We start from the raw sequence: 22,399 nt of genomic DNA on the forward strand, positions 1-22,399 counted from the left end.
CCCTGAATGGCAGCCCAGCCCCGTCACTCATATCTGCAGTGGATCTGCGCTGCGGGTGAGCTCTACCTGCAAGCATTACAATTGGGCAGGAAGTGCCTCTAACGGGAGAGACACAGAGCCACAAAGTAAACAGACAGAAACATCCTAAACTCACTTTCCATGGAATTGGAAAATCCACTGGTGTGGGAAGTTGAGGAAACACACTACAGGTGTTCTACCTTATGATTGTGTGTTCTGGGGGGAACTATCTAGTGGTGTGTCCTTGACTGTCCATCACAGCTCCCTTGGGGATATGGTAGGACTAGGGAAGGGATACCACCTCTCCCTGCCCTCTCAGGCCCACATTCCGGCTATTGCTTCCCAGCCCGTGCTCTACAGGGATGCCAGTCCTGTTAGAAGTCCCCAGGACCCTTAGCGTAGCCATCTCAATGTCAAGCATCTGACACTGACACCAATTTCTGCAGGACAGAACCCTCCTGTATTTCAATACCCTAGGAGAGTTCTGTGCATTGAAAATAACATTCTGGAGCAAGGGGCTACTTAAGATCTCCAAAGGGCTAGACTGGACCTGGGGTCTAATCCAAAGACAGCTGAGCTAGTCACAGCAGCTCTGGTGAAAGGCCTTTGGGATATTGGCGCAACAGGCTGGAGATGAGGGTCTCCAGGAATGACAGGGAAGTGGAGGCCGCACCAAGACAGGAGAGACCACCATGGATGCACTCTACCCCCTTGGAGCTGCTGAGTCTGCAGCCAAGAAGAGGCAGGCGTTGGACACAAGGTGCTCTTCAGTGAGGTGCCCCAGCCTACAGCACCCACACCCACCTGCCTGGCATCTACCTGCCCTGCACTTACCCAAGTTGAACTCAACGATTCTTTGGCCGTCTAGAGTGCTCAAAACTGAGTTGAGCACTCCTTGTCCTGATCAAAGCTCCACTGTGTAGCTCTTGAAGGTGGAGGGAAGTCCATCATCACATTCCCTTGAGTCCACAGGAATGTCAGCTGTGTTGAGGCAAGACCAGGCAGCCTGCAGCCCAACCTGGAACTCATGATGCCTGCAGAAAGGGAAGGCGTTGTCCCAGAGGAGGTCCCCAGGACAGCCTTGGTGTCCCCGCAGTCATAGCAGGTAACAGGCTGTACCCCAGGGAAGGCTCACAGTGTAGGAGCCAAAAGAGAGAGGAGAGAACAGCACAAGACAACCAAGCCTGCAGTAATGTTGACCTACAATTCCACTGAGAGCTGCCTGGGCTGCTCTTGAAATCATTGGTGAAAAAGTCTTCTAGAAAGAGCCAATGGACATTCCATAACAGAATATGTAGACAGAGACTCAAGAAGACTGTATCAAATACTTACAACCTGTCTTGACCCAGCATCCCCTCTGTGGCCTGTCCCAGAAAGCATGAATGACCCCAGATCTCCTGCCAACCCTGCTTCAAGGAATCAGCCCTGCCAGGCTTACGGTGGCAAGGCCAGATCCTGGATGCTGCCTGACTCACAACAGGTGAACTTAAGTGTGAGTAAGAGGTGCTTCTTAATGCTTCCATCTACAGTCAGCCTTGGACAAGTGCTTGTGGGGGCATGTACATTTGTCAGTCTTGCTCTGTTCTTTTTTTAAAAGATTTATTTCTTTTTATTTGAAAGCATTACAGAGAGAATGGCCAAAGCTGAGCCAATTCAAAGCCAGGAGAGAAGATCTTCTTCCAAGTCTTGCACCAGGGTCTAGGTCCCAAGCCCTGGCTGGGTTTTGCTGATTTCCTAGGAGCATTCTCAGAGAGTCGGTTTGGAAGGGGAGTATCCAGGGCTTGAACTGGTGCCCATATGGAATGCTTAGGAGGTCCCTGTAACACATTGGCTGCAATCTTACTCTTACAGTGGGTGAACTGAGGGGCCATGTCCCCCCACCATAATGTAACTCCATCCACCATGAGCAGAGAGGGAGGGTTTATCAGAGGCCCTGGTGGAGTAATTACCAGTGGTCCCCAGGTCTGCCCTCCGTTTACAAGCAGTATTCCAGTTCAAGAAGCAAGACTACCATCTACTTTATAGAAACCATGATTGTGTAATGGCTGCCTCTCTGTTTAGGCTCAATTGATTTTGCCATTTTGGGGAAGAGAATCAAGTGGGAAAAAAAGGAACAGATTAAAAGATCTGACTAATGGTTTCAGAATGAAAGTGTCCAATAAAAAAAAAAAATGCTTGCATGCTCACATACTGGGATCTCAGGCCCCCTTTGGAGCTACCTTCTAAGCCAGAAAACACAAAAATTCTGTGTGTACAAGGCATGGGAGGTGGGAGCAGCCCTCCATCCCCACCAAGAGCTGAATTCTCAGACCTGGACTAGCACGTGTCCTCGCCGTAATGGTCAAAGCTCAAAGCACAGGCTCCGGTAACTCCTTGCCCCGGGGTTCCTGGCTGCTGTGTCATTCTACCCCCAAGCAAGAGAGCAGCCACTCCTCTGCCTTCTGTGAAAGTTGCCCCCTGGAGTGCTCCACGGGCGGTCCCACCCCCTGGCCACGTCATTGGATGGCTGGCGTCTGCTCTGTCTTCCTGGGGTCCTTGAGCAGAACTAACTGTCCAGTGACTCAGCCAGCCAGAGCCATCTCTCTGGGAGGCGTGGCTGGATCCCTTGTAGGACTTAGAGAGGAATACTGCTACCTGGCGTCTGCCTCTTCTGTTGATGGTGGCTGTGTGGGAGGATGGGCCTTTGCAGTCAGCTTGAGTAAGAGTGGTTCAGCTACCAAACGTGGCTTACTGTTTAGGGAAGAGTTCTCAAGGCAGGGGCTTCCCAAGGCAGCCGGCATGCAAAGGGTCTGTGCTGTGTGCCCCAGCAACTCCCCAGCAAGCCAGCCACATGCACACACGGGAGAGCAAGCCACCTGGGGGCAGGCAGATGACCTGAGCAGCTGCTTGTGAAGGGGGATTGCTGGCTTGCAAGCCTTGAGCTCCACCACTTTCTGTGACACTAATGCCCACGTTGCTTCCCTTTATCAGGTACCAGCACTGAAGAGTCTACACTGCCAGCTTCGCAAGTCAAAGTGGCTGCAAGGAAAGACTGTGGGCACTCAGAGGGATTTCCAGCTTCAGAGAGAGGAGAGTGGGCATGCAGTGGCACTTCCAGCCTCCTCCAGTGCCTTCTGCTTCACCCCATGTCCCCTGCCTCCCATTCCAGCACTTTCTTTACCCATCTAGCTCAGTGCCCAGGCAGAGCACCATTTACACTGGAAGTCAGAGGAAGGGGGAAGGGACAGGCTACGTCCTGGATGGTTCTCACTCCTGACTCCTCTGTCCCTTGCAGGCATCTGGCCTGCTGAGAGCAGGATAGTCCTCTGCTGCTCAGAGGTCCCTCTTCATGAGGGCAGGACTAACTGCATGACGGAAGCAAAGGAGGACCAGCATGGTGTCAGCATAGCCAGATTCTAGACAGGAGTGATGCTAACAGGACTGTGAGGAGCCCGGGCCATCGTCGGGGAAAGAGGGCAGAGGGAGGAAGCCATGGCCAGGAGAGGGACACAGCCAGGGTGGGCAGGGAACCAGCTGGGAGACTTCCACCTACATCTTACCAAGGGGGTTGGTGCCACTTGGTGCTCCCCAGGGGACAGGGCAGGCCAGTCACCAAGTCCTAGAGCTTTTCTTGAGTGAACGGGACAGAATACCAGACAATCAGGGAATTCTGAACTGACTTGCTGGAGAATTACCAATGTGGAAAAATCCACAGAAAAAGAGAGAGAGAGAGAGAGAGAGAGACAGAGAGAGAAAGAAAAAGAAGGATAAGAAGGAGGAGGAAGGGAACAAGAACATCTGGCCATTGTAGCCACGTGGGCAGTGAACCAGCAGATGGAAGACCTTTCTCTCTGTCTCTCCTTCTCTCTGTAAATCTGCTTTCCAATGAAATAAACAAACTTTGTTTAAAAGAAAGAAAAAGAAAGCAGTAATAAAGTGAATACCTGGGACTGGCGTTGATGTGCAGCAGGTTAAGCCGTGGCGTTTGATGCCTACACCCCATGTCAGTGTGCTGATTAAAGTCTCAGTCGTTCCATCTCTGATCCAGCTCCCTGCTCATGCATCTGGGAAGGCAATGGAACCATAGTCCAAGTCCTTGGGCTCCTGCCACCCACATGGGAGACCAGAATGAACTTCCTGGCGCCTCGCTTCAGCCTGCTCTAGCCCTGGTTAATGCATGCATTTGTGTGGAAGATCTCTCTGTCTTTCTGTGTGCATCACTGTCTTTTAAATACGTAACTCTTTAAACAGCAACAAACACGCCCCGGGACCTCCACCATCAGAGCAGAGTGTGGAGTATTAAACCCCCCATTCCCCCCAGGTGCTGGTTCCCATTCCATTTGTCTTTCTCCAATGTCTCTTTTCTCCCCGACTGCTTTTCTTCTTAACCTTCCTGACTGTGCATATGTTCCTAAATGACATGGTGTTGAGGTTAGGAAAGCCCAGTCATCACACTGAGCCACACAGAGAGCGAACTGCATCATCACTGTTGGTTAACTCCAGCAGAACAGGCTGCCTGGCTCTCGGTCCCAGTCTGGACTCTGTTTCCCCTAGCATTTACAAGGCCCCTTAAGGGGCAGCCAGAAGCAAGATCCTGAATGCATCTGGAAGCCATGGGGGCTATCAGATGAGGGACAGAGAGAAATAGGAGGAGAGGGGCAGAGAGGAGGCCACCAACAGCGATGGGGTTGTGAATGTATGTTTTCTGACTTAGCTTCCTGTGGTGAGAAGGAGATACAGCCCAACATATCACCTGCTAAGCCTCCTGAGAGGACCAGGGACAGGACACGGAGGGCAGAACAGGAGCTTCCTCCGCGGGCTAGCCAACAGGGCGGGGGCCGGGCCAGCACTGAGGAGCAGAGATTCTGGCAGGTACAGCTGAGAAGTCCCACGGCTCTGGCCCGGCCAGGACTGCCCTCTGTCCGTGTGCATGGGCCCATGGGCACACCAGTTGCCAACTCCGGCGCCTTTGACATTGGGCTACTCTCAGCTTTATCCTGAGGAGTGAGCTAGTGCAAGCTTTCCAGAGTTGGCTTGCCCAGTGCCTTTCTGGCAGTTAGTCCTCAAAGCCACTGCCACCTGCTCTCCTGCCTGCCTCTGCGCACCTCTGTCTCCCCGATCTTGCTGTCTCTCGCGCGCTTTTGCTAATCGCTTTGGCAGTCTCACTGGGCATTCTGCGAAACTTGGGCACACACAGTTCATTTTTTCTCTCTCTGATGATTCTTCGTGGCTGGGGTTGCTAACTCCAGGGCCCGCTGCCCTGTGAGCCAGGGATGTGGGACACATCCCACGAAGCACCAGAAGGCTTTGTTTCCATGGAGACCAGCTCCCACATGGCCCCGCAGTCGCAGTCATCCCTTGGAGAACATTCTGGCCCTGGAGGAGAGAACTGTTTCCCCAGTCCTCGCTGCCTTCAGGGAAGGAGCCTCTTGGGACCCACTCTACAGGCTCGTCTTAACCTCCTCACCCCTGAAAGACCCCTCCAACTCGCTCTTCTGGGGGTCCAGCCAAAGTGTTTTGATGCTAGGGTCCATCTAATGGTGAGCAGCAGCAGCGACTGGCTAATAAACCCTGTTACAGCAGCCAGGAGGTGGTTTTCAAAGATAGCCTTCCCACCAAGTAGTCACTTAATTGATCACTAGAAGTTGTTATGGATATGAGTTGCTGGTTGTTCTGGATGGAGGAAATTGAAGAAAGTGAGCAAAATAATAATTTTTTAAAAGAAAAAAAAACACAGAAAGTTTCCCATCTGTCTAATTTTACGTACCAGGGCAGACTTGTCCGAGTTGGGAACCAGAGAGACCAGCGTGTGGCACACAGCTCCTTAAGCTGCTGCCTGTGACACTGGCATCCTCTGTAGTGCCAGTTCCAGTCCCGGCTGCTCCACTTCTGACCCAGCTACCTGCTGAGCAATGGAGACAAACAGCAGAAGATGGCCGAGGCACTCAGGGCCCTGCCACCTGGTGGGCGATCCGGATGGACGCTTGGCCTTTGTAACCATTTAGAGAGTGAACCAGTGGCTGAAAGGTCACCCTCTCTGTAACTGCCTTTCAAATACATAAATCCTTAACAAATAAAAAAAATAACAATAACCAGGAGTAGCCGTTATGCTGCTGAATTCCAACTCATTCTGGCTGTAGAATTTGATACTGTGACAAAATGATAAATAAAGCAGCTCCCTTCAGCTCATTGAAAGGGAGATCTTTGATAACAAGTCCTCTGTGTTTTAACATCTGTCAATCAAAATGTGGGGTCTATTTATGTTTCAATCAGCTGTGTGCTGGCCGTTGTCATGGTAACGACATCCACGATGCCGGTGGTTACAGGATATTTAAAAAAAAAAGGCAGAAGCTTGCCTTGTGGCAAATCAGGCAACACCGTCACCAAGATGCCAGCGACCCCTATGGGTGCCAGTTCGAGTTCCACTTGCTCCACTTCTGACCCGGCTCTGCTGATGTGTCTGGCCTCAGTGCACGGCTCCTTGCAACCATTTGAGAGATCTAGGAGCTCCTGGTTCCTGGTTTAGCCTGACCTAACCCTGGCTATTGTGATTATTTGGAGAGTGAATAAATAATTGCAAGATCTCTCTCTCTCCCTGTCTCTCTCACTCTGTGTCCCTTCCTTTTTCTGCGTCTCAGACTTTCAAATATGTACATACACACATACATACATATTGAAAAAAAAGTTAAAAGATGTGCAAGGGACATCTTGTTTCACAGGCCAGCTGCTGGTCCTCGATGCACAGAGGGGCGTGGGGCATGGTCACTGTGCCAGCAGGCCAGAGGCCTGTGAGCCATGAGCCCACCTGCCACAGTCAGTTGCAGACCCTCCTGGCAACCCCTAGAGGCTGAGGCCCATCCAAGTCTGTTTTCAAGATTGCATGTTGGGGCAGATAAAGAGGAGTGCACCTTAGGGTGCTTCCCCTGTGACCACTGCCATTAGCAAGCCCTGTAGACCGGTCAGTGTTCAAACTACCTGGGAGATAGAGTGTGACCCTGGAGCAGGAGGGAATCAGGGGGTTCTGTCCCTTGCAGACCACCCTTGCTCTCTGGGTTCACCCAGGTCAGCCCTTTGCTTCTTGGCTGTTGGTACAAAAGGTCTCCTGGGTTCATTTCCTGAAAGCCATCTCCCCCGGGAGAATTTGATCCTCCCTCTCCACCCTCATCTGTCATGGTTGGACCCTACATGCCCTACATTCTTCGCATTGCTGGTAGCGAGTGGTGGTAACGCTTCAAAAGGCAGGGTATGGTGAAGAGGGGGCTGGGGAGTCAGCAGGGTTAAGAGGGAGCGACTCAACCCTCCCTCGACATCCTTCTGCACATGCTCCTTCCACAACTACCCACTTCCCGTCAGCCTCTCTGCCAGCAGCTACGCAACCTGTGACCCTCACCAGAAGCCGAGACGACCCTGGCACCATGGCCTGGGTCCCCCAGAAAGGGGAGCGCAGCAAACACCTTTTTAGAAAATAGTTTATTTGTATATGTAGAAAGCAGCATGTCAGAGATGGGGAGAGACAGAAAAAGAGAAGTCATCCATTTGCTGGTTCATTCCCCTCAATGGCCTCAAGGGCTGGGGCTGGTCCAAGCTGAAGGCAAGAGCCTGGAACTCCACCAAGGTCTCCCATGGAGAGGTGGGGACGGTCAGGGAGACGACTCACGTCATCTTCCATTGCTTTTACAGGTGGATTAGCAGGGAGCTACGTGGGAAACAGCAGCTAGGACTTGGCCCCAGGGCTATGGTACAGAATGCTGACACTGCAGGAGGTGGCTTAAATCGCTCACCACTCCAGGCTCCCAGGCACATCTTTCCTTTGGAATCTGAGATGGCAGATGAATGCATCCCATGGGTTTCCCATCCCACAGCAGCTATTCTTGCACACCCCCTGAGTATGCCCCAGTCGTTGTGACCCATCTGCTGGCACTGGGTGGCAGAGCCCAATTTAATCAAAGCCCCAGTTCCAATTCTTTCCCTGGGGACTTGGAAGTTGTACCCTGGGGCTCTGAGCAATCACTGCTGAGCACTGGAATGTTGAGGTCATGATAGGCTGGGTCTGAGTGATGGCATTCTGCTGTGTACAAAGGAGAAAGATGGAGCCCTGGACGACAAAGAGGAAGAAGGCAGCTGGGCTCACAGCGAGCCTCGAAAGAGGTATGGCAAGTGCTGGAGAGAGGCGGCTGCTGGGTCCCTGGCTGCTTTCCGATTGTGGATCCAGGGCCTCTCGGGTTTGTTTTTCGCTGTCTTCTGGTGCTGCACTTGCCATTTGCCTCAGCTACCTTGACTGTGGCCAGGGAGCACAGCTGCGTGCATGTGCTGTACAGTCACAGCAACCTGGCACAGGCAGGCACAGCTCTGCCAGGAATCTGCTTCCTTTCTCCACCTCACTTCTCACAGAGATGAGAAGAGCTGGACATGAAACTCGTTCCCAGGCCCTGGGTCAGCCCTCGTCTGCTACAGCTTTCCTTATTCTCCCTTCAATCATGATTACTTACAGGAGGAACAGTGGCCCTGGAATCCTTACCACTCACACAAGCGAACAAGGTGTTGCTTAAACAGCACAATGCAGGCGCCAAGCACAGGTCCCAGGGCTGCACCGCCTGCCGCCAGCGCTACAACACCTTCTCTTTGTGTGCCTCTGTCACGTGACTCTCCCTCTATCCACAGCCAGTAGGTCAGCTACACAATTTACAGGGTTCCTTCTCCAGAGATTAGCAATTCCAGCCAAGGGAGGGCCTTCCATGCACTGGCTACCCAGCTGTGGAGCTGCCTGTGGCCTTCTGAACAGGGCAGGTGCAGGGTGCTCAGCTGGTCAGGGGACGGGGCCGTGTCAGTCCCCTGCAGTGCTAGTCAACACACACTGAACAAATGAGATGCCCATGGCATGAGCTGATGTGGAAAGGAAAGGAGATTACTTCTCCAAACGCCAACACAAAGAAGGGGAGTGATCCAAGCAACTGTCTGGGGGACTGGAGATAGGAATTAGGCCAGTCTAGGATTAGCAACTCAGATTTGGGGAATGAAAAAAGCAGAAATGATGCTTTAAAGCCCGTCAAAGACCCAGGAAGGGTGGTGCTAGTGTTGGGCTGCTCGAGTGAGCAGGGACCTGGGTCAGGAGTGAGTCCACCGGACTCTTAACTGACGCTCAAACACAGGATGCCAGCGTCGCGAGTGGTGGTTCACCGTGCCGTACCACAACGCTGCCCTGAGAAATATTTTGTGGATATTGATATTTCAAAGTGTTTTCTGACACATTTTATCACTTATTTCACATTATTTTTCCCATTTCAAAATTTCAGAAATAGGGGCAGGCTGGCACCATGGTTTAGTAGGTAGGCTAAACTTCCAGCTTCGGTCCCAGCATCCTATATGGGTATCAGTTCAAGTCATGGCTGCTCCACTTCTGTTCCAACTCCCTGCTTATGGCTGGGAAACTAGTGGAGGAATGCCCACATGAGAGACACAGAGGAGGCTCCTGGCTTCTGTCGTTAGATCGGCTCAGCTCCAACCATTGTGGCCATTTGGGGACTGAATCAAATGATGCAAGACCTTTCTCCCTTCTCTCTGTAGACATGTCTTTCCAATTAAGATAAATAAACCTTTTAAACATGCTGCCACTTCCTTGAAATCCAAGGGCTGATGGAGCTGCAGGTTGGACTCAGGCCAGGTCCTCTCTGAGGTCTGGCCCAGGATTCCTTGTATTGAACCACAGGGCTTAGATGAGACCTTAGAGGTGATCTGGTTCACACAGAGCCCTGTATTGGAATGCATGATGTAGGTTCAGAAGGAGTGAGTCAGCCTGGTGACAAGCAACTGGATATGTTCATCCTCTTCTAACAGTGTCCCTGTGATAACCTCCTGTGTGATGGTGTCCCTCTGACTCTCAGTCACGTATGGAGCATCGACAGAAGGCGTGGGAAAACAGAAGATAGGAGGGACAGTCCAGAGAACGTTCTTTCCAATCCTAAGCATCGCACTCCTCCAAGCGTGGTCCAAGAGCTTTCCTTCGTGGCATCCCCCCAGGGCAGGTGCAAGCTCATATCTGTGCTATGCACAATCTTCTGGACAGATGAAGGAGGACACCCCCGGGAAGTGTAACGCCAAGGATGAATTTGTGCTAGTGTGTCTTGAAACTCACTCTTTGCTGAAAATGTGTGGTCCAGGACTCTGTCAGAGACAGCTCTGGCCCAGCAGCCGTCAGAGGGAGACCAGAGACTATGCCGAGTTGATCTGTATCCATCAGGTGTAAAAGAAGGCCAAGGTTGATGGACTCAGTCCTTGTGTCTCTCTACCCCTGCAGGAGACCAGGCTCTTGGTCCTGGCTCCTGGCTTCCGGCTGATCCAGCCCTGGCGATTGAAGTCATATGGGAAGTGAATCAGCAAATAGAAGATATCTCTATTTGGCCATCTTTGTTACTCTGCCTCTTAAGTAAATACATAAAACTTTTCTAAAAAGTGACGCTACGATGAACATTCTTATTGCATTGCTTAGTCATCCAGTGCTATGATATTACTGGATAAAACAGCATGCAGACAAGAAAATGATTTACAGAAAGTGGTTGAGACCAAAAAGATTTTTATTTCACATTTTTTTTTCGGATTTTGGATTGTTTGTATATTCTTAGTCAAGTATCTTAGGGACAGAACTGAAATACAAACACAGAATTTATTTCCATCTCTTAAGCAGTTGCATTTAAAGCTAACTGCATATAATAGTTTCGTTTTGTGCATGAAGCAGTTTTATTGCTGTTCAAGAGGTTCAATTTTGGAGCATTTCAGATTTTGGAGTCCCAAAATCAGATTTTAGACTCAACATACAGGAACATCTTTTAAGATTTAGTTATTTTTATTTGAAAGGCAGATTTACAGGGAGACGGAGATAAAGATCTTTCCTTTGTCTCCCACACGGGTGCAAGGTTTCAAGGCTTTGGGCCGTCCTCCAATGCTTTCCCAGATCACAAGAAGGGAGCTGAATGGGAAGTAGAGATTAGCCAATCGAGTCTTCTTGTTGGGCCCTATAGCAATGCTTTTAAAGCCCTCTCTCTCTCTCTCCCCCCTCCCTATAACTCTGACTTTCAAGTAAAATGAACATATCTTTTAAAAACTTATTTATTTATTATCAGAAAGGCATATTTATAGAGAAAGAAAAACAGAGAAGGCCTTGCATCTGCTGGCTCACTCCCCAAATGGCTGCAATAGCCAGAGCTGATCTAATCTGAAGGGAGGAGCCAGGTGCTTCTTCCAAGTCTCTCACGTAGGTGCAAGGTGCCAAAGAGCTTGGGTCATCCTCCACTGCTTTACCAGACCACACGCAGAGATGTGGACGGGAAATGGAGCAGCCAGGACATGAACTGGCATCCAGGCAGAGGATTAGCACCAGCCCTTAAAATGAAAACATCTTAAAAAAAAAAAAAAAAAACCTCTTTCCTTTTTTCCCCCCTTTGTCTCTTTACCTTTCAGATAAAACGAGAATTAGCTAATTAATCTAAACAAACTAAGAAATGTGACTTAAACTTCTTATAAAAGTCTGTGGGGACTAGCATTGTGGAACGGTAAGTTAAGCTGCTGCTTGTGGCAGTAGCGTCCCATAGCAGCCGTGACCCAATCCTAGCTGCTCCACTTCAGTCCAACCCCTTGCTAATGTGCCAGGCGAGGGAGCAGGAGCCAGGCCCTTGCATCTGTGGGACCCCGAGGGGTTCCAGTCTCCTGCCTTTGGCCTGGCCAGAGTGAATGAGCGAATCAAAGATCTCCCCCTCAGGTCCCACTTCTCTGTCTCTCTGTAACTCAGCCTTTCAAATGGATAAATACATCTTTAAAAGAAGAAAATTCAAAAAGTGTGTATTGCTGAAGATTTGTGTGTGCACAAACTGGAGAATTTTTCCAAAAAAAGAAAATTATCTTTTAATTTCATTTTCCCACAAACTTTCTGAAGTGCCCCTGAATAGTGTGTTGTCATTTATCTTACTGTTCCTCAAAGAATTTGTTCGTTAGATATCCTCACATTTATTAACTTTGTATTTGTCTTCATTACTCCTTTCTACAATTTTCCCAGTTTGTTTTATCAACTTTTTCATTAGTGTTTTTAATTTTATCAATAATAAAAATCTGATTGATTCTGAAAACAACATTAGATGTGTATAAGCTCTTATTTGGGTATTCTCATTTTCCATCTAACTTTCTGATTCGACAAAGTATTGATCATTATAGCTACAAATCCTTGCATTACTTTTTAAAGATTTATTTATTTATTTATTTATTTTTAAAGATTTATTTTTATTATTTTTTCATTGGAAAGGCGGATATACAGAGAGGAGAGACAGAGAGGAAGATCTTCCATCCGATGATTCACTCCCCAAGTGAGCGCAACGGGCCAATACTATGCCGATCTGAAGCCAGGAGCCTCTTCCGGGTCTCCCACGCGGGTGCAGGTTCCCAAAGCCTTGGGCCATCCTCGATTGCTTTCCCAGGCCACAGGCAGGGAGCTGGAAGGGAAGCAGGGCTGCCGGGATTAGAACCGGCGCCCATATGGGATCCCGGGCGTGCAAGGTGAGGACCTTAAACCACTTGCGCCACCGCGCCGGGCCCAAGATTTATTTATTTTTATGGGAAAAGTAGGTTTTATAGAGAGAAGGAAGGATATAGATCTTCCATCTGCTGGTTCACTCCCCAAATGGCCAGAACTGAGCAGATCCTGTGTCAGGAGTCAGGAGCTTCTCCCTGGTCTCCCAAGTGGGTACAGAGGCCCAAGGACTTGGACCATCCTCTGCTGCTTTCCCAGGCCATAGCGGGCAGCTGGATCTGAAGTGAAGCAGCTGGGACATGAACTTGTATCCATATGGGATGCCAGCACCACCCAAGCCTTTTTTTGGCCCAAGAAGTTTCTTTTACTTGAAAAGTAAAGAAAACCTGACATTAAAACTTTATAAACTCCTTAGCTTGTGATTCTAGTAAAAGTTTATTTCAGTCCACACCAAGGAAGTATGCTGCATTCTCTCTATAGGGGCGAGTAATCTTGTGGGCACCATTTGTGTAATGGGTTCTGAGTGACAGCTCGCTGGGAGAAGCCCCCATATGGGCCAGCCTGGGGATCATGTCCTGCAACACTGCTGTTTGCTGCTCTTCAGCTCTGCTGTCTTGTAATATTCTCAGGTTTCTCTTTCCTGAGTACATGCTTGCACGTTCAGGAGCTTCTTCCGGGTTGTCCACACAGCACACATGGCAGTCTATACATGCAGCACACACACCAGGACACACATACATCTCTCTGCACACACGGGAGCTTCTTCCTGGTTATCCACCTGCCATACATCATAGCAACTCGCCTGCCAGGCATTGTCATGGGTCATTCATTCACCTTCATTTTGTTACAATTTACTGAGAGCTTTTTTTTTTATTGTAATTTTAGTTGCTTATTTGGCATTCTGAGAAGAGACGATGGCATAGTGATGATGAGCACTGCTCTCTTCTCTTGAAACGCTCTCTCTTGCATGTCTGATCGCACTGCCTACAACTTCTAGAACAGTGTTAGAGAGAAGGCGGAAAGGGGCTCTCCCTGGTGGCCTGGCCATAAATGATTCTTTCTAGGGGCAATATTAGCTTTGAAAGCAAGAGGCTAATCATGGCTTTGAGACTGGTTCTAAGGATCTTGTACATGACACAGTCTTTCTGCCATACAGGAAGATATTGCTTCCTGCTTACCACCGTCAGCCGCTGAGCTCCTGTGGCGCACACATGCTAAAACATGTGGCCAAGCAAAATGACTCTGCCCCTTTTTCAGGCCAGAGCAAACATTCTGATCCGCTAAGCTGAGGTCTGACTTCTCTTTCCTCTGAATTTAATTCAGAGGGTATTAGCTCCACCTTCCCTTAAGCCGTCTCCCCTTGATCTTATTACCTGATTTGTCATGATTCCTGTGTATCAGGTTGCAGCGATCAGGATTCTTTCTGACAGGAGAGGAAAGGAAAGGAAAGGTGGGAGCAAGGCGTCCCTGTTGCCCCCAAGCTGGCATTCCGCTCCAGCCTCGGGACCTCCATGCAGCCTGGTGGCTCCTGCCCAGGTGGGCGGGACGATGCCACCTGCCCTGCTCTGCTGAGAAGCCCCTCCTCTCTGGGCTCCCATCTCAGCTGCCGGATTCTGCTGACGGCTGGATGCCTGCTGCAGTGGAATTTGAGGTCACAGAAGGTCACCGTGTTTCTTACTTCTCCTGTGAGATTTGCCGTTTATTGAAGGGGCTTCATTTTCCCTACGGTTGTAGAATTTCTCTGTGCAATTTGTAGTCTACCAATGGCAGTCTGGCTGGTGCTTATTTTGATTCTTGAGGACATACAACAGCAGTTTTCTTTTCTGCATTATACGGTCCTGGGAGAGGCAATTATATCGTGAGTGGTGAGGGCGAATTTCTTTTAGACTCTGTGTTTTATTACAGGCAGTGGTAAAATTCGTGTGTGTGGCCACCTTTTCTTTATTCTCTTGAAAAAAACTCTACATTTCTTTGTTTTGTCTGAGAGAGGCAGAGTGTGAGAGAGAGAGGCAGATACTCAGATTTCCCACCTGCTAGTTCACACCCCAAACACCCACGTAGAGAAGGGTTTCCCAAGGTGAACTCGGGTGATGTGTCAGTTCAGGTCTGCACCCCTGGGCTGTAGCGACGCAGCTGCTTGAGCCCTACTGCTGTCCTCCAAGATGTCCATTATCAGGAAGCAGGGATTGGGAACAGAACCAGGACTGGAAGCCAGCGGCTCTGACAGGGCGTTCAGGGCGTCCAAGCAGCCCCACACTGTGTAGAGTGCCTTCTATCCCTTCAACAAGGGCTGTGGTGGGGAGATCTTGGGGTCAGCATGTGGTATCTGCCCAGCAGACAACCAATGATCCATGAGACCTGGGGCAAATGGGTTGAGTCACAGCCACGCATGTGCAAAAAAATGAAGAAGCATGTTGCATTTCATTTGCCCCAGAGTTTCCTGAACAGGTTATCACACAATACCCTTGTAGTTAGCCACGTGTCAGGTCTGCCAAGCACTCACAAAACCCACACTGCCCTCACCCTCACCTCAACACTTCCCCCACGAGTGGAGGATGGAAAACCATCTCAGAGCGTCATGTGGACAGCTCCAACCTCTTTATAACAGTGACTGAGACTGCGGTGCTAGCTCTGTAAATGTGACCCTGCAAGAGCAGGTGCACGTGCCGCCTCCTTGGTGCGAGTTCAGCCTCCTTCTGTGTTTATTGTTGTTCTAAACTGCGATCTTCCTGGTTCTGCTTTGCTGTCTTTTAAGAGTTACAAAACGAAAGAGACAAAGGTCTTCCATCTGCTGGCTGCCAGGAACCTGGGGCTCCATCCAGATCTCCCACATGGTTACAGGAGCCCAAGCTGCTGCTTACCCAGGTGCATGAATAGAGAGGTGGATTGGAAGTGGAGCAGCTGGAATTCAAACTATCGCCCACCCTTGCCAACACTACAGGAGTATCAAAGACCAGGGAGTCCTGGGTCCCCAGAGCAGGCACACAGCACAGGTGACTGGACAGGCGGCAGGGGGTCCCTAGCACCCCAAATCCATCAGCCTGTATCCATGGGAAAGCCAGACCCAAACCCTCTGCACCTGCACTAGCTCCAGCTCCTCTGTGTGCTTCAGTAAAACACAGATTCTCGGAGCAGCTCCGCTGAGGGTCCTTCCACTCCATCTCGCCCCACGCCCTTGCTTCCCCTTGCAGAGACTTCGAACTCAAGCGTCAAGTGTGATTTCTGGCAGGAAGTATCTGCCCGGGTCCTTTCCTCTCCCATCCTCACCTCATCTGCCACTCGGTGGGCAGGAACCGCCCTCTGACCAACTCCATCCTGCCCCCTCCCCCTGTGCTCCCAAGGAGCCCCTTCTATTCTGAAGTGCTGACAACAAACTAAATAAGGCAACTATAATGGGCCTCTGGCAGCTGCTTAAAGCACCACAGGGGGCAGCAGTCCCCACCACCACCTGCCCCTGTACCCCCCAAACAGCCCCACCAGCCACCCTGGGAGCACCAGGCTCCTCTCAGCCTGTGAGAATTTTGTCTCATCCAGGCACGTGCTGCAGTCCTGGTAAGCTCTGGGTGGTCCAGCCATGCCGTTTTGAGCTGATTGGGGAATGCTACGAATTCTCAGAGCAAAGAAGGCAGCACCAACTTGAGTGCCAGAGTCCTGGAAGAAAACAGAAAGCATCATTTTATGCATTCACAAGTGCTCAGCACAACAACATCTCCAGAAAATCGCAGCAGCAGGGCTCCTTCGGGGGCTGGTGTGGCGAAGATTCCTGCTCATGACATCTCCCTAAAAGACCACGAGTGTTGACTTACAAATACACAGAAACGCCACGTACCGTGAGTAATAGCTAACTAACATTATAAAATGCTTGCCATGTGCTGACACTATATACAGCAGGGCACACAATGTACCCTCTGCAGTCCCGACAACCAGCAGGGGGGTGTTTGTACAAAAGAACGCCCACTTTCCAGACAGGAAGGCTGAGGCTTGCTGCATACTAAGGGTCACAGATTTATGAGCTTCTGAGTAGGAAATAAAGAACCGAGCTTAAATACAGATGCCGCTCCCCTTAATGCCCCCAACCCTACTGTCCTCTGCAATTTTCCTAGTTCGGATGTATTTCCTCGTGGCCCTGGGGGAGGGGAGCAGTTCCTAGCTTGGCATGGCGTCTATTCCCCCCTCCCCCAGCAGGAGGCTGGATCTTCCAGTCTCTAGGTGGACTGGTCGAGTTACAGTGTATCCAGGGCTCCACTTTCATGAAGGAACCCCAGCAGCTCACGCGCATCATGCAGGGGCAGGGAAGCTTGCCCTGCTGGGTCCGGTGTGCTTTACTCTGGATAAACTCGGCATCCCTGTGTTGAAGTCGCTCCTTGCCATGTTTCAGCGAGGTCCGTGCTGACAAGTCCTGTGGAAGGCAAGTGCCGCACCTGCTGCTGATTCCAGATGTGCTCCCGCTCCTGATGCTTTGGACCCGAGTCGGGATGGGGACGGGATGGGGACGGGGTGGGGACGGGGGTGACTTACACTTCCTGATGCCACAGGGGAAGCCATCCTCCCAGGCTGCCAGGTGTGGCTCCTCAGAAGAGGTGGTCACTCACAGGTGAAGACAAAGAGCAGGGGGACTCTGCCATGCCCCAGCTCAGCAATGCAGGCCCTCTCAGTCATTGTTGCACTGCCCCACCAACACACACACAGGATGGGGCCTGAGGACGAGGTGGACCTAAGGGGGGCCAAGCCCCGTCCATGCAAACGGGCCGGCTGCAAGCCCAGGGCCTGAGGTCCTTACACTTACACGTCCGGTTGATGGACCTGCAGAGTAAAACACAAGTACCAGAAGTGTGAAGTTGGGCCGTGGGCGTTGCGGGTGTCACAGTCACCCAGGTCCCACAGCGTGGAGTCAGGTCTCCGGTGCACAGGAAGCACTGCCTCAAGCCTTCACCGTGTACTACCAGGGACACACAAGGACTTTCCAGACTGCCCAGTCATGGAAACCTTGTGCGTGGAGGATAATGAATGAATCCGCCTGTGTGAGCCAGTGTGGGTGCAGGTGTGCCCAGGTGGCTGCTGAGCTTCTCCCGGAGGTCCCTGGTGGCTCTGGATCAGCACTGCAGCTTCTCCCCCACACTCCTCTCTCCTGGCTACTGGACTCATCTCCCGAATTGACACACTGACTTCCAGGAGGTTGATGGCTGCCCAGGACACTGGAGACGAGGGGCTGGTCTGCTCCGGACCTGGCATGTCTCCCGGGCTTCAGCCTGGAACAGGAGGGGCGACAGGAGCCAGTTACGTCACCGACCTGGCGGGATTCCAGTTGGCCAATGGCACACCTGAATGGACATTCCTTACATAGTTGGGACACAGACAGCCCCTTGGCCCACCCACATGTCTAGAGGGGTATAAAACTCCTGCACACGTATCTCAGAGGCCCTTTTCGCCTCCCTCATCCTTCCCCTCTGCGCGAAGGGGGCCCAGGAGCGGATTTTCCAATAAAGCTTCCATCACAACTCTGAACAACTTGCCTGTATTATTCCACCAGCGGGCGGGCAGTCGGTGGTCATCATCTATCAGAGGTGACTGTGGGATCAGCGCTCTCCTGGCTCACGCAGTCTCCGGGGAGATGGCAGCCTTGAGGAGTCAGTTACTGCTGCAGCTGGGCAGAGGCCCGCTAATGCTCAACAGCGCAGCAAGGGCGTCTGCCCCGGAGAGAAGAAAACAAAAGCCCCCTTGAAATGTGAGGGGCGAGGGACTGTGTTGCACCAACTGACAAAGGAGATGCACAGAGCACCTCCCCTGTCCCTCGCAGCCGTCCCCCCTCCACCATCGCAGGAGGAGAGCCTTATCCCTGAGGGGAGCTTGCAAGAAAAATGACCCCGCTTAGCTGCTTCTGCAAAGAATTGTTTGCTTGTACACTGCACAGAGGCCAGCCTCACTTCCACTGCACCCTCACCGCCCCACTGTTCTGCCAGGGGCAAAAGCCCCCCAGGTTGGGCTGCCTCTGTTTGTTTGACAGGGGGTGGGGTTCACTGATCTCCTCCCCCACCCAAGCCATCCTCCTAAATCAGCCAGATTCCTGCAACCTGTGGGAGGAACTTCAAAGGGCCGGGCCTGTGTGGAGCTTGGCTGCCAATGCCCAGCAGCCCAGGAACTTGAAAGGGAGCCTCGGCAACGCCCTTGAGAAATCGGCATGAATTCTGCAGCTCCTGGTGGCGCGGGGAAGGCCTGGGGAGATCTAGCTGCTCCTCACGGCCGCTTGCGAGTTTTAACAAGCACTGAAACTGCACTGACAAGCTCTGCCGTGCACAGCGGCTGCAGAAGTTTCGACAGCGAGATGTTTCGTTCTGTCCCTCAAGTCAGAGCGCAGCCCAAGGGGCGTGGTGATGGTGGGGGGCAACTCAGGAAAGAGGATCGCCTTAGAACCTAATCAGCCGCAGTGCTCACAGAGTGGGGGAAATGGCGTGCTTGTGTTTGCCGGGGAGCATGTCAGAGACACTGGAGCAAGTCGCAGCTGTGAGCTCCTGCGTGAGGAGATGCTGATGTGGCGCTGGAGTGCTAACATCTGAACTGGCTCAACCCGCAAGCAGGTTTTCCTTTTCCCAGGACGGTGCAGTGTCCAGTGGATCCTGCACACACATACACATGCTTGCAACATGCACACATCAAGCACACTCACACACACAAGCACATGTGTATGCACACAGGCATGTACGCTCGGCCCAAGAACCCTGTGCCGAGCAGTGAGCTTCAACGCGGGGTCGCACTGCGGCGCAGAGGGACCATCACTTGGGATGCAGGCATCTCATACTGGAGTGCTCCCACCTGGCTTTCTGCCCGCTGCCCTGGGAAAGCAGCAGAGGGGATGCAAGTGATTGGGCCCCTGCAAGTGATTGGGTGGGATTCCTGAAGCCTTCTCGGAGGAGTGAAATACCAGATGGAGATTCTCTGGCTCCGAGGTTTTCCTTCTCTATCTGTCACCTTGTCTTTCAAATAAATAGAAAAGAGAGAGAGAGACCTGCAACCCACAACAAGCACAGCAGGCTCCTGGCAGTGGACAGGGCAGGGCAGGGTCACTCCAGGCATGCTCGTGGAGCAGAGATAAGGTCTTGGTTTACTGGGGTTAATCCTACTCTGCCAGGCCTCTCTCGGATGCTTGTTTATTTATCTTTGGAGTCTGTGGCCGCTCAAACTGATGGGTGCTAAGACTGCTTAGGACAGAGCTGAAACCGAAAGAGTGGGGACCCCAGAATTCAGAGACGAAGCTATGGAGCCCCTGCTGTGAGGAACCTGAGGTTCCCTGTGACCACCCATCTTCTCATGCTCTCTTTGACCCCAGGAAAGAGGCAGGGCCCCTGCATAAAAAAAGAGGCCAAAACGTGGGTCTCACAGGGTTCATCAAACCGAAAGCAATAAGCACTCCTACAGCAAGATTCAGCTCTCAGCCTTCTTATTCTTCACATCAACCCTCATGGTGGTGTGCAGCTTCAAGCACAGGCTTATTTTCAGAGGTTTGTATGTTTCCGATAAGCCTTTTAGAAACCAAATTACTCACTCAAATGGGTTCAGCTGTGAGTCATGAGCATGGTTATTCTGGTAGGGACTGTCACTCTTGATTTGTTGTGAAATACAGGACTTGTACTAAGCAAGATAGAACAGCCATCTCCGACTGCTATTCCTTCGAGACAAACGCCCACAGCGCTTGCTGCACCACCTGCCAGCAAGTCTGACATGTCTGTGAAATCTTTTGTTTATGAAAATAATCTAGGTCAGGGATGTCAAAACTGACTCTAGATAAGGGAAAGTCATACACACATTTTAAAACGCAGAAGCAACATCGCACACTGGCTCATGCTGGATACCCGAGCTTGTAATCTACCTTCTGATTAACGGCAGCTTGGTGACTTCCATCACTGCTTTTGCCAACTCCCAACTGATGCAGGTTCTCTCCTCTCTGTGTTTGTGTAAGGTTATTTTTTATTTTGTGTACATTTATTTATTTGAAAGGCAGAGTTACAAATAAAGAGACAGACAGAAAGAGATCTTCCATCTGTGGGTTCTCTTTCTCCATGTAGCTGCAGCAACCAGGCCTGGGTCAGGGACAAGGAACTTGATCCGAATGTTCCACATGGGTGGCCCAAGCACTAGGGCTGTCTTCCTCTGCTTTTCCCAGGCCACTAGCAGGGAGCTGGATGGGAAACAGAGCAGCTGGGTCTCATTAGGGATGCTGGCACAGCAGGTGCAAGGTTTGCCTGCTATGCCAGAACGCTGGCCCTATATGAACTAATAAAATCAATAATGCAATGAGGTTGCTCAAGCCAGTATCGTTCCGTATATAACCTATTATTTCCATAGAAATTCTAGAGTTGCTGGACCAAAGAATTTGGACGCTGTTCGATTCTGATAACTTTATGTCTTGAGCTTTTCATTTGGCCTTCCAGGGATCTCGTCCAACATGCACATCCAAGCCCCTGAGGGCTGTCTCTCCTCATTCTGCTACATGCTGCCCTGCCCCGCCCCCCCGAAGGTCTCTCACCAATCGCAGAGCAAAACAGCTTGGCATAATGTGGTCGGTTTCGTCATGTTCCCCACAATGTCCTTTCATTTCCAACAGTTCCCAACCACAATAATAAATGATTCTATAAATTATTTAAATAACGCTTCTGTGTTAATTTAGCTTTCAGAGGGGAAGCACCTGGTTTGGAACAGGGGGTTTAGGGTGGTTTCGTGAAGACTGCAATGGAGGAAGATGCCTGGTTCTTAAAAGAGAGATAAAGGGGGCAAAAAGATGTGGACAGGCAGGACGCCCAGAGCAAGGTGACGCAGGTGACGCGAGTGACGCAGTGAGCGCAGGCCTCTTCCCACGAAGGCTCAGCAAGGCTGGACTGAAGAAGAATCCTCCTGTGCAATGCAGAAAATCCAGGGCTGGGAGAGACAGACCTTCAGGGTCTGCAGAGCTAGGAGACCGTTCGTACCCCAACCTGGGGGACACCCATCTGGGAGGTCCCCCCACCCAAGCAGAGGCAGCGCCACGGAGCACCAGCAGGTTTTTCTAGCTCAGCTGTTTCTGAGAAATAAGCCTCCGCTTGGAAGGTCTATGAGGTTGCACAATTTCTCATTCCATGGGGCTCATGCTCCGGCTGGCCAAACGGGTTGATTCCAGCTACAGCGAGTGCCTTTCCCTCAGGAACCTGGGGCTTCCCCCATGACATCACAAAGCAAAGTTGAAGTTCTGGTCACTGACTTCCTCCCATGCTGCTGGAAGGCCGAGCACAGCCCCTCTGTGCTCATTCCTGCCTCCGAGTCCAGTGCACTCCCATCCTTGTCCCATTCAGCTCTCAAGAGAGTCACAACAGAGCAGGGATGTGGGAACGCTGTCTCAGTCCCAGCACACCTGAGTCCCTTCTGAGAGGGGTAACAGGGGAAGACTCTGGCCCCTGGTCCTTCCAACCACACAGGGTCCTCTTCTGCCCCTGCTGGCAGACACAGGTTCTGAAGGGACAGCTGATGTGTTAGAGGGCTGTGGTGTATTCTGGGGCTGGGGAGGGGCAAAGGGGAAGAGTCGAGTCAAGAATAAAGCCATAACACCAAGGACCATAAAACCTGATAACACTTAACATTCCAGCTGAGAGCTGCCGCCTGTTGCCCTTCTGCTCTCTGCTCAGATTCCTCGGGGAAGAAGTTCATGTCCCCAGGCCCACTCAGCAGGAAAGAGGTGAAGGGAGCTACAGTTCCAGGCTGTTGACAGGACCTGCAATCTCTGGGATCGGTTCTGTACCAGAATTCCAAAGGCCCAGGTCCCTTACACACAATGCCACGGTGTTGGAATGGATACCTCTCCCTCCCTCTCTCTCTCTCTCTCTCTCTCTCTCTTTCTCTCTCTCCTCACATCCACTTCAGGGA

The sequence above is a fragment of the Ochotona curzoniae genome, unplaced genomic scaffold (genome assembly GCF_017591425.1).
Source record: "Ochotona curzoniae isolate NIBS_2020 unplaced genomic scaffold, NIBS_Ocur_1.0 contig_2294, whole genome shotgun sequence".
NCBI lineage: Eukaryota > Metazoa > Chordata > Mammalia > Lagomorpha > Ochotonidae > Ochotona > Ochotona curzoniae.